This window comes from Callithrix jacchus, chromosome 2 (assembly GCF_049354715.1).
Source record: "Callithrix jacchus isolate 240 chromosome 2, calJac240_pri, whole genome shotgun sequence".
Classification (NCBI taxonomy): Eukaryota; Metazoa; Chordata; class Mammalia; order Primates; family Cebidae; genus Callithrix; species Callithrix jacchus.
In genome coordinates, this window is record NC_133503.1 from 148,037,611 (window position 1) to 148,050,401 (window position 12,791).

The 12,791-nt window shown below is 39.8% G+C and overlaps 1 long non-coding RNA gene across 1 annotated transcript; it reads right to left on the reverse strand.

Moving 5' to 3' along the window:
• Positions 1-326: 326 nt before the first annotated feature.
• Positions 327-12,018, reverse strand: LOC144581597 (uncharacterized). The gene is made up of 3 exons (XR_013532632.1): positions 11,960-12,018; positions 2,843-2,960; positions 327-1,549 (listed from the first exon to the last, which is right to left on the reverse strand). It is a non-coding gene; the product is annotated as an uncharacterized LOC144581597 (long non-coding RNA).
• Positions 12,019-12,791: the final 773 nt, after the last annotated feature.

Genomic DNA, 12,791 nt, shown 5'->3' on the forward strand with positions numbered 1-12,791 from the left:
AGAAGTGAATAGGAAATCACTGTGAAGTGACAATTCCACAGTCTGGACCACAAAGAATTTTTGTAGGAAGGTTTCCATTGAAGGTGAGCATATAATCCAAGATATAGGCAACTAATAATAATAATAATAATAACCTAGAAGGATAGAAACCCAGTAATCTACACTAAAGGAAATATTATCTAGAAAAGATGATGTCTTGAGTAGAATCTCTTGGAAACAGATTCTGAGATGGAGATTTGCATGTAGGAGGTTTATTAGAGAGTGATTTAAGGCACAATACCTCGAGGAGACAAAGAAGTGGGATTAGTAACAAGAAAATACGGTGATACAGTTGCAACAGAGGCCTCAGTTGCATAGATCCTCCAAGGATCTATGGGCCTTTATACCCCAACATTAGCCAGTCACTGAATGCAAGTCGCCTTGGAAAGAGGTCAAAACTTGGCAAAGATAGCTTCTTTTGGCCAAAGACAATTTCCGGAGAGAGGCAGAAGTGGGCCATCAGCAGCCAATGCACACAGCAGTAGGAAAATGAGTGCCTTGGTCCTGAAAGGGGTCTAGGAGGTGGGGACTCCAAGCAGCACACAACAACGTCCCCTACAGTCTGCCCTCTTGAACTAGCCAGATCCATTTACATCTGGGAACCATCTGGGAAGAGCATCATCAGGTTTCTTGTTGACCTCAATTCCTGAGGAATCTTATATAAGGAGTTAATGGAGAAAGTTAACTGTTCCTGCTTTTGCAACTACTTTTGACTCTTGAACAACACAGGTTTGAACTGTGCAGGGCCAGTTATGAGTGGATTTTTCTCCACTTCTGTCACCACTAAGACAACAAGATCAACTCCTCGTCTTCCTTCTTCCCCTCAGCTCACTTAGCATGAAGATGACAAGGCTGAATGCCTTTATGATTATCCATTTCTACTTAACGAATAGTAAATATATTTTCTTTTCTTTATAATTTTCTTAATAATATTTTATTTTCCCTAGCTTTATTATAAGAATACAGTGCATACAACATATAAAATATGTGTTGATCAGCTGTTTACATTATTGGTACGTCTTCTCCTCTATAGCAGGCTATTATGAGTTAAGGTTTTGGAAAGCCAAAAGCTATATGTGAATTTTCGACTACTCAGGAGTTGAGTGCTCCTAACTCTCGAGTCCTTCAGATCAACTGTAGTTAGGTTTGAGAGCACAAGTAGTTATCATGTTCTTCCTAGACATTCTGATTCTCTTCAATCCTAGCAAGTACCTCTCCTGGTCTTAGTAGCTTAACTATGGAAACTGAGGACTTAAGTCTCTGTTTACCACGCCCTTATTAGGCTGTGTCTATTGCACTTATTCATTGACCATCCAAATTAGGCAACAGAGTATCAAGAGACTCCCCAACAGTTCATGTGAGTGTGAAACATATTCTTCCTTTTCTTCATTGTGTAACAGCAGCCGTACCAGGTCAATCTCCTCTGGATGATCAGTGCAAATTATTCCTGCAAGGATGGTTTGTCCTTCCCTTGCCCGCTGGCTTCCTGAGATGAGGAGCCCTAAGAGACCTGTTAACAGCCACATAGTTTAAAGTAAAATTGGACTCTCATTATATCACCTAGTGGCAGTATTCATCCACTGGGAATCAGAACTTTCACCACAGAGTCTAAAATTGTAAGAATGGGAAGCACAGATTCCACAAGTGGGTCATTGTGAGTGATAGTAAGATACAATGACAGAAAATAAAAATGATTAGTTAAGAAACATCATGGATATACTGTAAAGATCCATTACACATTAAATGAAACAAATATAACATGAAGACTTTGTGTGGGATGGGAAATAAGCAAAATGAAATGTGGCAGGTTAAAAGCAGAAAACAATATGGTAGAAATAAACCCAAATGTATACAATCACAATAAATATAAATGAACAAAAGCCAATAATCAGATCACAGAGATGCTTAGGTTAGGTGTTAAAATCCAGTTGTGTAGAAGAGACATATCTAAAACATAATAGCACAGAAGATTAAAGTTAAAAGATGAGAAAAATTTATTACAAAAATTCTCATGAGAAGAAAGCTATTATGTTTATATTTATCAAATTAATTTTCATAGCAAAACATATTTTGATGGCTAAAAAGGATCTTAGAAAAGCATTTACCAAGAAGATGTATGTTTTTGAACATGTATGTACTTAACAGCATAGACTAAAAATGTATAAAGAAATTCAGAGGTGATGGAAGGCTAACTAAAGTGCTATATCTTCTATGAGTTTTGCATTTTCACAAAGCTTGCTACCTCATATACACATACAAAGATTATATTTAATACAGTGGTGATTGGATTGATGTAATCCTAACTATTCAGAAGTAAGGTTAATTTATAAATACTTTCTGGGAAGTGATTAGATAGATTCTTTTTCATCTCATTAAGTTTGTTTGCCAAGTACAGCTGTGTTTATGAAGTTGAATTTTTGCTTACTGATTCTAGGAAGTAAATTCAGTAAATGAATTGTGGAATTGAGCTGAACTTTCATAAAGAAATATAAAACCTGACCAATTGTCAAAGATTCGTGCACCATGGTAGACTTTTCAGGTAAGTTTCTTGTAAAACTAAAATAAGTTTTGAGAACTTCGGATTGGCTGACAGCTCTGTAACAAAGCCACATTCCGGAAATAGAGAGAAATTGTTTTTTTTTTATGTTTTGTCTCTTGGAGAAGTGTGAGGGTTATATATATATATTTTTACTTGGCTAAAACATTTTCCTTTAAAATAAATCTCAGTAGCATGGCTTATACAATCACAATCTCAATTTTTAAAGTCCCTCCCATGGACTCAAATTCTAAGAGAACCACACACCTCTGGTTTTCAATACCTATTTACCAAGTCAGATAATCTCTTCTCTCTTAAATGCAGGTTCTTCCTTTCCCCTTCTTTAGATCTCTGTGATTTTCTCACAGATTCTTCCTTGTGTTTTCTAAAATAAAAGTAAAAATGAATAGATTAATCAGGGCTTAAATCAAGCAGGATTTTGTAACTGGCAATACTAGTGACAGGATAAGGGGGTAGAGAAAGAGGAGAGGGAGGGAGAGATGAAGAGAGAGAGAGACTGAGAGACAGGGAGAGAGACAGAGAACACTGAATCTTTTTGCAGGGGAATATATCTTGAGAGGGGGTGGTGATAGATATGCTCTTGATGGCCTCGCTAAAAGGGAGATTTGGCTGCTAAATTTGACCTTGCTCCCAAGTAATTGATGAGATGTAACATTATCATCAGAATGATGGTAATGAGCTATAGATGCAGACTCTCTGCCTGTGGAGATTGCAGACAAAATAGACTTTAAGGCAAAACACATTATTCAGGCTAAAAAGACTCATTACATGAATCGTGTTAGGAAAACTTTGGTGGGTTATTTGATTATAGTGGGCTCAGTTCTTCCAAATCTGAAAAGCAGGAAAATTCAATGGGGGAAAAAAGGTGTCCTAAACTGGACTTGGAGATGATGTCTGTGCCTCAATTTCCTTGTTCTTTTCATCATGAAGAGCTGAATTTCACTAGTCCCTCAAAATCAGGTTCAACATTGAGTTCATTATTAGGCTCTGTCTTACTACACTTTTGATGCTGCATCTCTTGACACTTGAAAATGCCAGTTTTTCTTTTTGTTGTGGATTTAGAATAAATTAACTTCTTTATTTCTGCTTTCTTTACATTCTTTCTTGAGGATTTTCCCTTGAAAAAGATGTTTACGTTTTTATCCACAGTGATCTCACTAGAAATTTTTAAGTTAAGGCATCTCATTTCTGATCTATAGTTTGTCTTCTTAAATGAGATTTCAGTCATGCATTTTTGACAAGCCCTATCTCTGGAATTTTGGATCACCTTGGCAAATGTTCTCCCTGAATCTGGAAGCAATTCCTCATTGTTCCTCGCTTTCTTGCTCTCTCTTTCACGTTCCCTCCCACTCTCTCTTTCTCTGTTTGGCAGCAGCCTTTCTACTGGTGTCTATGTTTTATTGATTTTTGATGACCAGTCCCTTCTGTCATTTACAGGTTGACCCCCTTTGTTGAGGTTTTTCTAATACCAACACCAACACAAAAGCTATAAACACAGATAACCTTGTAAATTCAAAGGCTGGTTCCGAGTTAAAATTCTATAACATGCACGTGCTGCAATTTGACACTAACGGAAATTTAAACTAAGAGCTCAGTGCTTGACAACTCACAACACGAACGGTTGCCACAAATCTACGTTTGTGAACCTGGGTTGGTGACATCTCTATTTTAGACCAGTGGCCTTCAAACTCTGCTGTGCATCAGAATGCTTCAGCATGCTGATTAAAAATACAGACTCTGGGCCCCACTCCTTGACTGGTGCAGTGATTCTAGGGGCAGGTTCTTGGGCATCTATATTTTGAAAAGCTCTGCGGGTGATTCTAATGCAGGTCATACTTCAATCTCCATGAAAGGGGTTGAGAAAGAGAAAAGCATCTCCTGACACCCAGCTGGACATTGGTGTTGATAGATGCTGGCCTGGCACTGACAGGTAGGCCTTGGTGAACTAGACAATTTCATAGGACAAGGCCATCAGACAAGGCCACTCTGACCTTGATGAATCAAGACAAAAACAAGAGCATTTATAACCATATCTGAACTTAGAGAAAAACAAGAACAATGCCCAAAGCACAAAACACCAAACATTCCCCTCTCCCAGCTAACATGAGTGACTGATGCTACTTTACTGATGATAGATCTATCCTTGTTCTACTCAGGCCTGCCTATAGATTTATTGAAATGCATAATCAGAGTTATTCGTGCTTCTTCGCAGCATCCAATCCAGAGCAAAGCCCTACTTCCTGAATCCCCCTCAAAATCACTGCGCCCAAGCCCGAATCCTGTACTAAGTCTTTTCTAACACTCTCTCGCTGAAATGCCCCCATAGTTTCTGTGGTTGCTTTCTCCCTCACTGTAACAAGTAATTTACCCAACTAGTTTAGCTACAGGTGTCTCCTGGTGACCACTGGCTGGAAGACATTGACAAGGCTCACGAGACAGACCAGTGCTTTCCATGTCCCTCTGTGCTCAAGGTGTGCTGACCATTCTTGGCTACCAAGCCACTTAAGGGCCTTATAGTATCCCCAGGCATTTCTGAGCCCTGCCATGGTCATGCATGTGTTCTTACTGCATCCATCATGATCCACACAGGACAGAACACACCATGGGGGTAACTGAGGAAGATAATTCAGTGAATTTTCAAAGGCATTGTCAATAAAGGATGATGAAGCACCAGGGACTAGCAACAGCAGGGAACTGTTACCACTTCCAGGCCTGAGGGAGCAAGAGCAAGGAGAGGTTACCAGAGACTAGTGGGGAACCACGGCCTTATGCACACTTGGGGCCCCACCCCCGGAAACTGATGCAGTGATTCTCGGGCCAGGGCCTTGGGGGGGTCTGCATTTTGAAAAGCTCTGTGGGTGATTCTAATGCAGATCACACTTCAACCTCCATGAAAGGGGCATGAAAGGGACCTCCCTATGGCATGGCTGGAAGAAGAACCCAGCCACTATGGCCAGGAGAGTGGGGCTGGAGACAAACACCTGACTTCTCTCTCCTTCCTCCCTTGATCTCCTGTCCAGCATCTCACTGAAGCCAGAGGCTGCAGTGCATCCCATTTTATTTTGAATCTAAGTTTAACTTTCTCACACTGAAGGCAGGGCCTGGACACAGTTCTCCACCTCCTCTCTGTTTCTCCATGTGGTGGATCTAGATACCTCTCTTATACTACCACCTCTTGGGGACCTCCTCCCTACGGCACAGTTAGATATGACCCACTTGACTTGCTCCACTGCCCGCCACACCCTGCATGAACTGTGCAGATATGCCACAGTAACAGCCTTTCAATCACTGTGTGACTCCTCCATGGAACCCATGCCTGCTTGCTCTAAATCCACCAATTAGAACTGGCTAGCATAATGCCCTGGACCCCAAGAAAAGTTTCAGCCTGTAAGTTCCTCTCTGTCTCCCTCTGTCTCTCTTGCTTCCCACTTGCTGGTTGAACACTCTTGTCCTGGTGGCTCCCCACTTCCTGTTGGCCCTGAAAACCATGCTGCCCTCTTCTCTCTGAGAACTGCAAGTAACAAAAATACTTCTGTTATTTCATGTGTTTTGCTGTGCATCTCACCTGACCGACACACAAGAACATGATGTCTTCCGGGTTGGGGCTCTCCTACAGAGTGGCCATCTTGGTAGGAACAAACTGGACATAGGCCAGACAAGAGCCACGAGGGTGTCTGCCATAATAAACATATTTCCTGTGAGAGGGCCACCTGGGGCCAGGCGCTTAGGCATCACACTGACTACCAAGATAAAGTATCCCATGAACAGCACACTGTAAACATCCACAACCACCTCCCCCGAAGACCTGTCAGGACAGGGACTGAGCTCCTAGTCACTCTCCTAAGAGGGATCCTAGAACCACATTGGAGGGACTGCAACAGAGGGCAAGAAGGCCCATTACACAGTCCATCTGGTCACCCTCCAAAGATACAGTGCAGAGTAGAACCAGAGGGAGAGGCAGAATCGGCTGTTCACTTAAAAGGAGTCTACTTTGTTTAATCATAAGCTAGGCCACCTACATTGTAGATACGTAATGTTATCAAATATTATGTCAATCAACAAGTGCAAAAGCAAAGAGTCCTTATTTCTGTGAAAACTAAGTTGGATGCTTTTAAAAAAACTGAATAACGGCAACAATAATAATGGTAAACCAATGTTTATGCTAATTAAGAGCCAACTACTGTTCTAAGTGGCTTTAAAAAACACAAATATGTCCTCCTACTGTTCTGGTGGCCAAAACTCCAAAATGGGTCTTATCAGACTTAAGTTAAGGTGTCAGCAGGGCTGCATTCTTTCAGGAGGCTGCACAAGCGCATCTGTTGTTTCTGTTTTCCAGCATCTAGAGGCAGCCCAGATTCCGTGGTTCAGGCCCTGCTCCAGCAACCACATACTCCAACCTCTGCTTCCGTCATCACACCCCCCTCTCTGATTCTGACACACCCGATTCCCTTGTAATTATACCTGAATACTCCATTAAAATCTCTTGTCTCAAATCAGAGATAATTGCATCAGCAAAGTCTCTTCGCCAGATAAGGTAATATAGTCACAGGTTCCAGGGATTCAGATGTATATTTCCTAAAAATAAGAACTCCTATATAACCAGAATATAACCATCAAAATGAGAAACTCACACTGGTACATTACTACTATGTAATCCTCAGGGCCCATTCAAACTTTAAATGTTGTGCCAATATTGTTCATTATACTAAAAATCCAGTTCCAAATTGTAGATTGCAATTAGTGGCCGTGCCTCTTTAACCTTCTTCAGTCTGGAATGGATTCTCAATTTCTCTTGACTTTCATGACCTTAACAATTCTGAAGACTACAGGCCAGTTATTTTGCAGAATGTTCCTCAATTTGTATCTGTCCAGTGCTTCCTCATTCTTTCATTCAGGAAAATCACACGAGTGAAGTGGGCCTGTGCTCCTTTCAACGAAGCTAACCAGGTACCATGCCATTTTTATTTGTCTCCCTCCTGGTGATATTCACTTGGATCACATGATTAAGGTGGAACCAGAAAGATTTTTCTTGTAGCGCTATTTTTTCCTTCACAGTTAATAAATAATTTGTGAGGAGGTATTTTGAAACTATGTACATACCCTGTTCCTCATCAAACTTTCAATGCATTATTATCCCTGTAAGGATTTTATTCATGGGTTATAATCTATTAATAGATTCTATTATATATATTATACTATAATTTAATAGAATTTAAATATTTATATTATTATATAATATAATTGTAATGTAATATGTAACTACTTATAATTAATGGTTATATTAATTATTTTGATGCTTAAATCAAAATCCTTTCTCCTACTGACAATCATGATACCCTTAAATAGGATAAAGAATTTTGATTTAAGCATCAAAATAATTAATATAATAATTAATTATAATACAAAGATATATTACATTATAATTATAGTATATAATAATAAAATAATCAAATTATAATTAATATACATAATAGACTCTATTAATATATTATAACCTATTAATAAAATTCTTAAAAGGAATCCCACTGACAGTCCTTTTTCAGTAGGGTCTCCTTAAGCTGGCTTTGACACATTCCCATGATTCTCTGGGTACTTCCATGCTTTTGGCACAAGATGTTCCAGGTTCATCTTGTGTTTTCCCTGTTCCAGCCCTGGAATCAGCAAGTCCTCCAGGGAGTGTCCTGGCTCCTTTTAGCTTGAAATAGTATTAGAAACCAAGATTTAGGTTCTAGGTATACTCATCCCTATGGGTGCTTATAGGCAACGAAGCTAAGAAATGTATACTATGTATATATTTGCTTCCATTGCTATTTATATCGAAAATTGTGAGTCACATTGATAGCTCCAATTCCAAACCAATACCACAAAGTTCATTCTAGTTTTCTCTCTTTCCATAGTGGGTGTAGGGGAGGGATTATTTTGCCTGCCACATTTATTAACTCCTTTAATGCTTACAACATTCTCGTGATTTAGATTTAAAAAAAATTGTCAACCCTCCCTAAACAATATAGTGTATACTTCAAAAGATTCAAAAGGAAAAAAGTTCTTTGTATTCTACTGCAACTTTTCTATAAGTTGGGTATTATTTTAAAATTTTAATAAGTTTATGCCTAGAAAAACCTCTTTTGGATCAATTGACTATGAGATACAATAGTGTTCATAGTATTCCTGGTCATCAAATGAGATAAAGGCATTAACCATTTCTGTAATCAGTGATAAGCAGGTAAGAGCTGGCTACTTGGCATATTTTTGAGTTATGAGAAAATATAGAACACCTGTTTGTTAATAATAATCACCTGTGCAGAAAGAATAAATATGTAGATCAGAATCTGCTCAGGGGCCTTCAGCCTGGAATGCAGTCAGCCCCTGAGGCTCTCAGCTTGGTAGGCTGCTGGCCCCCAGGATAGACCCACTTTGCTGTTCTATCTGGGTGTCTGCTTCTCATTTCCTTCAGTGCCACCTGGGTGGGGGTCTCCTGACTGAGATGGTACTCAATAATTTGGTGCCTCACATCTTGACCTGTAGTATGTAGGGGGAAACTTATTTCCATAATTATTTATTCCCAAAAGGGTGTTGTCACCAAAAGACACTATCTCTTTACTCAGAGCACTCTCAGTATTTAAATATTCAATTGCCATAATTGCCAAGATCACTAATTGATAGATATTGTCCTTTATTTCTTTTTAACTTCATTTTCACATTAGCATGAAGGCCTTACCTACTAGTGGTATTTAGCGCTTTAGGTATTTTTGACAGACTCTTGAAGGGCTGAAATACATCAGTATGCTATAATCACTGTGGGCTTAGAAGTCAGACAGATGAATTCAAATAATTCTAATTAATCAGCTGTCTGAATTTGAGCAAGTTATTCACCTTCGTATGTCTTGATTTCTTTAACTTTAAAATGAGTGGCAATATCTATGCTTTGTTATAAGAAAAAAGATGTATATGGGTATGCCATGTAGTAAAGCATCCTATAAATGTCCATTCCTATCACTTCTAACTCCTTGGAAAAGCCCCATGTGTGATTGTTTTGTGTGTGTGTGTGTGTGTGTGCGCGCGCACACGCGCGCACGTGCATGCATCTGTCTGGCTCTCTTCATTCTTTCTTCTTTGAGATCTGAGGCCATGTAAAAAATTTCAGGCATGTAAAACTAATCAATCATATCAGTTCTGAGAACCATAAAGTTAGCCTAATTTCTCATTGAACTTTAAATAAATGTATCACCTGTTTTTCTCAGAAGTCTTTGACTCAATGAGCACTACCTGGACCTCCCTGAGAAGCTTGATTCTTAGCAGTTTCAGGTCTGTCCTCAGGCCTTTGGCAGCATCCCAATGGTGTTCTCATTATTGCTAATACAGGGGAAGGTAGAAGCATCATTCTGTAAATCTACCTTTTTCTGTATTCAGTTTACTGAGAGTTCATCCTGCCACCCACTCATGTGAAAGTCCTCCCATGTCCTAGCTCGCCTGCCTCACTCTATCTCTCAACCACTCTGTGTCAAGCTGTGGGGATTCCCTGTTCCCTTCACACTTTAAAAACCATTCTTAAAGAAGTCAAACTGGAAAACCTGGGAAGAGTTTATTGGTCCAGTCTGTCCCAGTGAGTTGAAGAAATCTATTTTTGTTGCCACATAAAAACATTCTATGATCTTCTGCACTACGTATTTGTCTTTGAACCACTTCTGTTGAAACAATACTTTTTCTTTGGTTATTTTGTTGTAATTTTATAGTATAAAAACCTTCCTCTGATTACATTGGAGCCTTGTGCCAAGTGAAATATAGGGTCTCTCTCATGTGATGAGATGGAAATTATCCCTGCCCCCATGACACCAGAGTAAAACGGGAAACTGCACTTGTGTAATCATCAGAGTACAGACCATATAAGAGGAGTATAGAATTGTTCCCTTTTTAGGGGGTTTAATTAAAATCATTACTTAAAAATAAGCATCATGACAACATCATGATTGGGCTATTTTCAAACCGTGGAACACCTTTGAGAATTCAGGGTTCCCTTAGAAAAGTGCCGCTTAGTATACACATGTATGTTTGCTGGATTCAAAAATTTAAAGGAATCTATTAATCTTCTGGTAATGGCTGCACTGATCATTTTATAGTTGTCTAAAAATGAGAGGCATATCAAAATAATTTAATATTTTATAATATTTTAGAGGGTCATTATAAGACGTTCGCTTTTACTCAGTCAGGATTAAATAACCAAGTCTATGTTTTTTATTGCTGATTTCTACGATTAAAGCAAGTACATATAAGCTGAGCTGATTGCAATATAAAGAATTATTCTCTTGGGTCCTACTTGTATTCATTCTCTTTCTACATTTAAAAAACCCATTCATCAATGACTCTGCAGCAGCACCAGGACTTAGCATGCACATATTATCATCTCATATTCCATTGCAGTCTTCCAAAATCATGCGTGTGCATGTGGGTATGTATGTACCCATTCACACTCACAAACACATATATACACATGCAGGCACTTATAATGGCACCCAAACATATTTACCCATAATTACATCCTAGGCACTTTATAGGACACAGATATTTTTGCATTCATTTATGGAAGCTGCAAAGAAGCCATGCTAATGTTTGGAGTCTTAAAGCAAACTGTAATCTTCTCAACAGAGAGGTGAACCTCAGAGGCAGTAGTCTTTTGATATGCAGCATAAGTGAAATGCTGCATAATGTAAAATGATGGTGCTATTAATCCTACGGCACTGGTGGTGCCCAGCCCCCCCCTTCACTATTGATACCAACACCATTGTCTCTGGCTTTAAACTTCATCAGTATGCAAACAGAGTGTCACTATGATGGGTGGTAACTTGGTTGGATGCACTTTCTACATTTCTGGCAAATGAGTATAATTATTTTCAGAGCTGCGGGCAACTCATGCATGTTTTATCCCCCATCTGGACCGGCACGGTACACAATAGTGATAAAAGATGATTTTCCCCCTTGGATGTTCACAGGCCATCATCGACACAGTCCTGATGAAATGGCCATGTATCCCCTAGCAGTTCTATATCTGCCACAGCTTGACAACAAAATTATTTCCCTATAGTACTAAAACACTTCAAATATTCAAGCCCTCTGTGCATATATTTGTGTTTTGAAGCATTCAGCGTTAACATAATGTGGTAATTTATAAACTGACAAATTAACTATGCAGAAATCACAGAGAGGCCTTATGAGGTCTGCAAAGCAGCAGAAAAGAAAGCAGAAGCTTTTTGCGCTCTGTAATAATAATAATCCTATCAACTGTCGCAGATTGCCCAGCCTCCCATTGTTAGAGCTGCTCGCTCTGAAGCTTGCTTACTGTAGGTGATTCCGCCTGAGATGCCTCACCTCAACGCCAGCCAGGAGGCTCAGCTCGGGACTTCCCAGTGCCACCTCTCTCCAGGTCTGGGGCTAATGGGGAAAAGAGCTCTAGTGAAACACATCGATCACTGAGAGGCAGTCATGGAGGTGTGGAATGGAATTTGGAAAATGAGAGTTGTGCCTTCCAGACAGGAAGTACATGTAGGACTGGCAAAATCAAACCAGCAAAACTGAGATTATGCATGTGGAAGGCAGATCCACCTTCTTTGTTTCGTGGTTATAAAATCATGTGAATGATTAAAATCCATCATCTCGCTGCTGCTCTAGCAGACGCTGGCGCTCCTTACAGACCCACTATTGATCCTCAGACAGACGGCTGAAAGGAGGCAGCATTCGTCAAAGGACGCAAAAGAGCGCATTTTCACTTTTATTGTATTAGCTTAATTCTCTTTCAGATGAATTAAAGACTAATTTTGCTAGACTAAGGGGAGAGTCTGTGTATCTTCTGCTGCCCCCATCTGTTTAACATGTAGATTCTTAGAAGGCAGAATTAATTTTCAGAGGCCAAAAAGTATTTACAAATTCCTTGTAAAAATACGGTACATTCCTTCATGACACACCAAGCCAGCCATGTTTCCTTCCTCCCCCACTGCACCCTGTTCTCCACCCCCTCCCCCACCCACCCCACCCACTCCCACAAGCATGCTTACTCTTACAGACTCACACATGCATGCTAAACACCACACACACACACACACACACACACACACACACACCGTCCTTTAAATGGTATGTACCATGCTATGAGGCCTACCAAACATCAGACACTCTTTATCAGCAGTTGTGCCAGGGTCTCCAT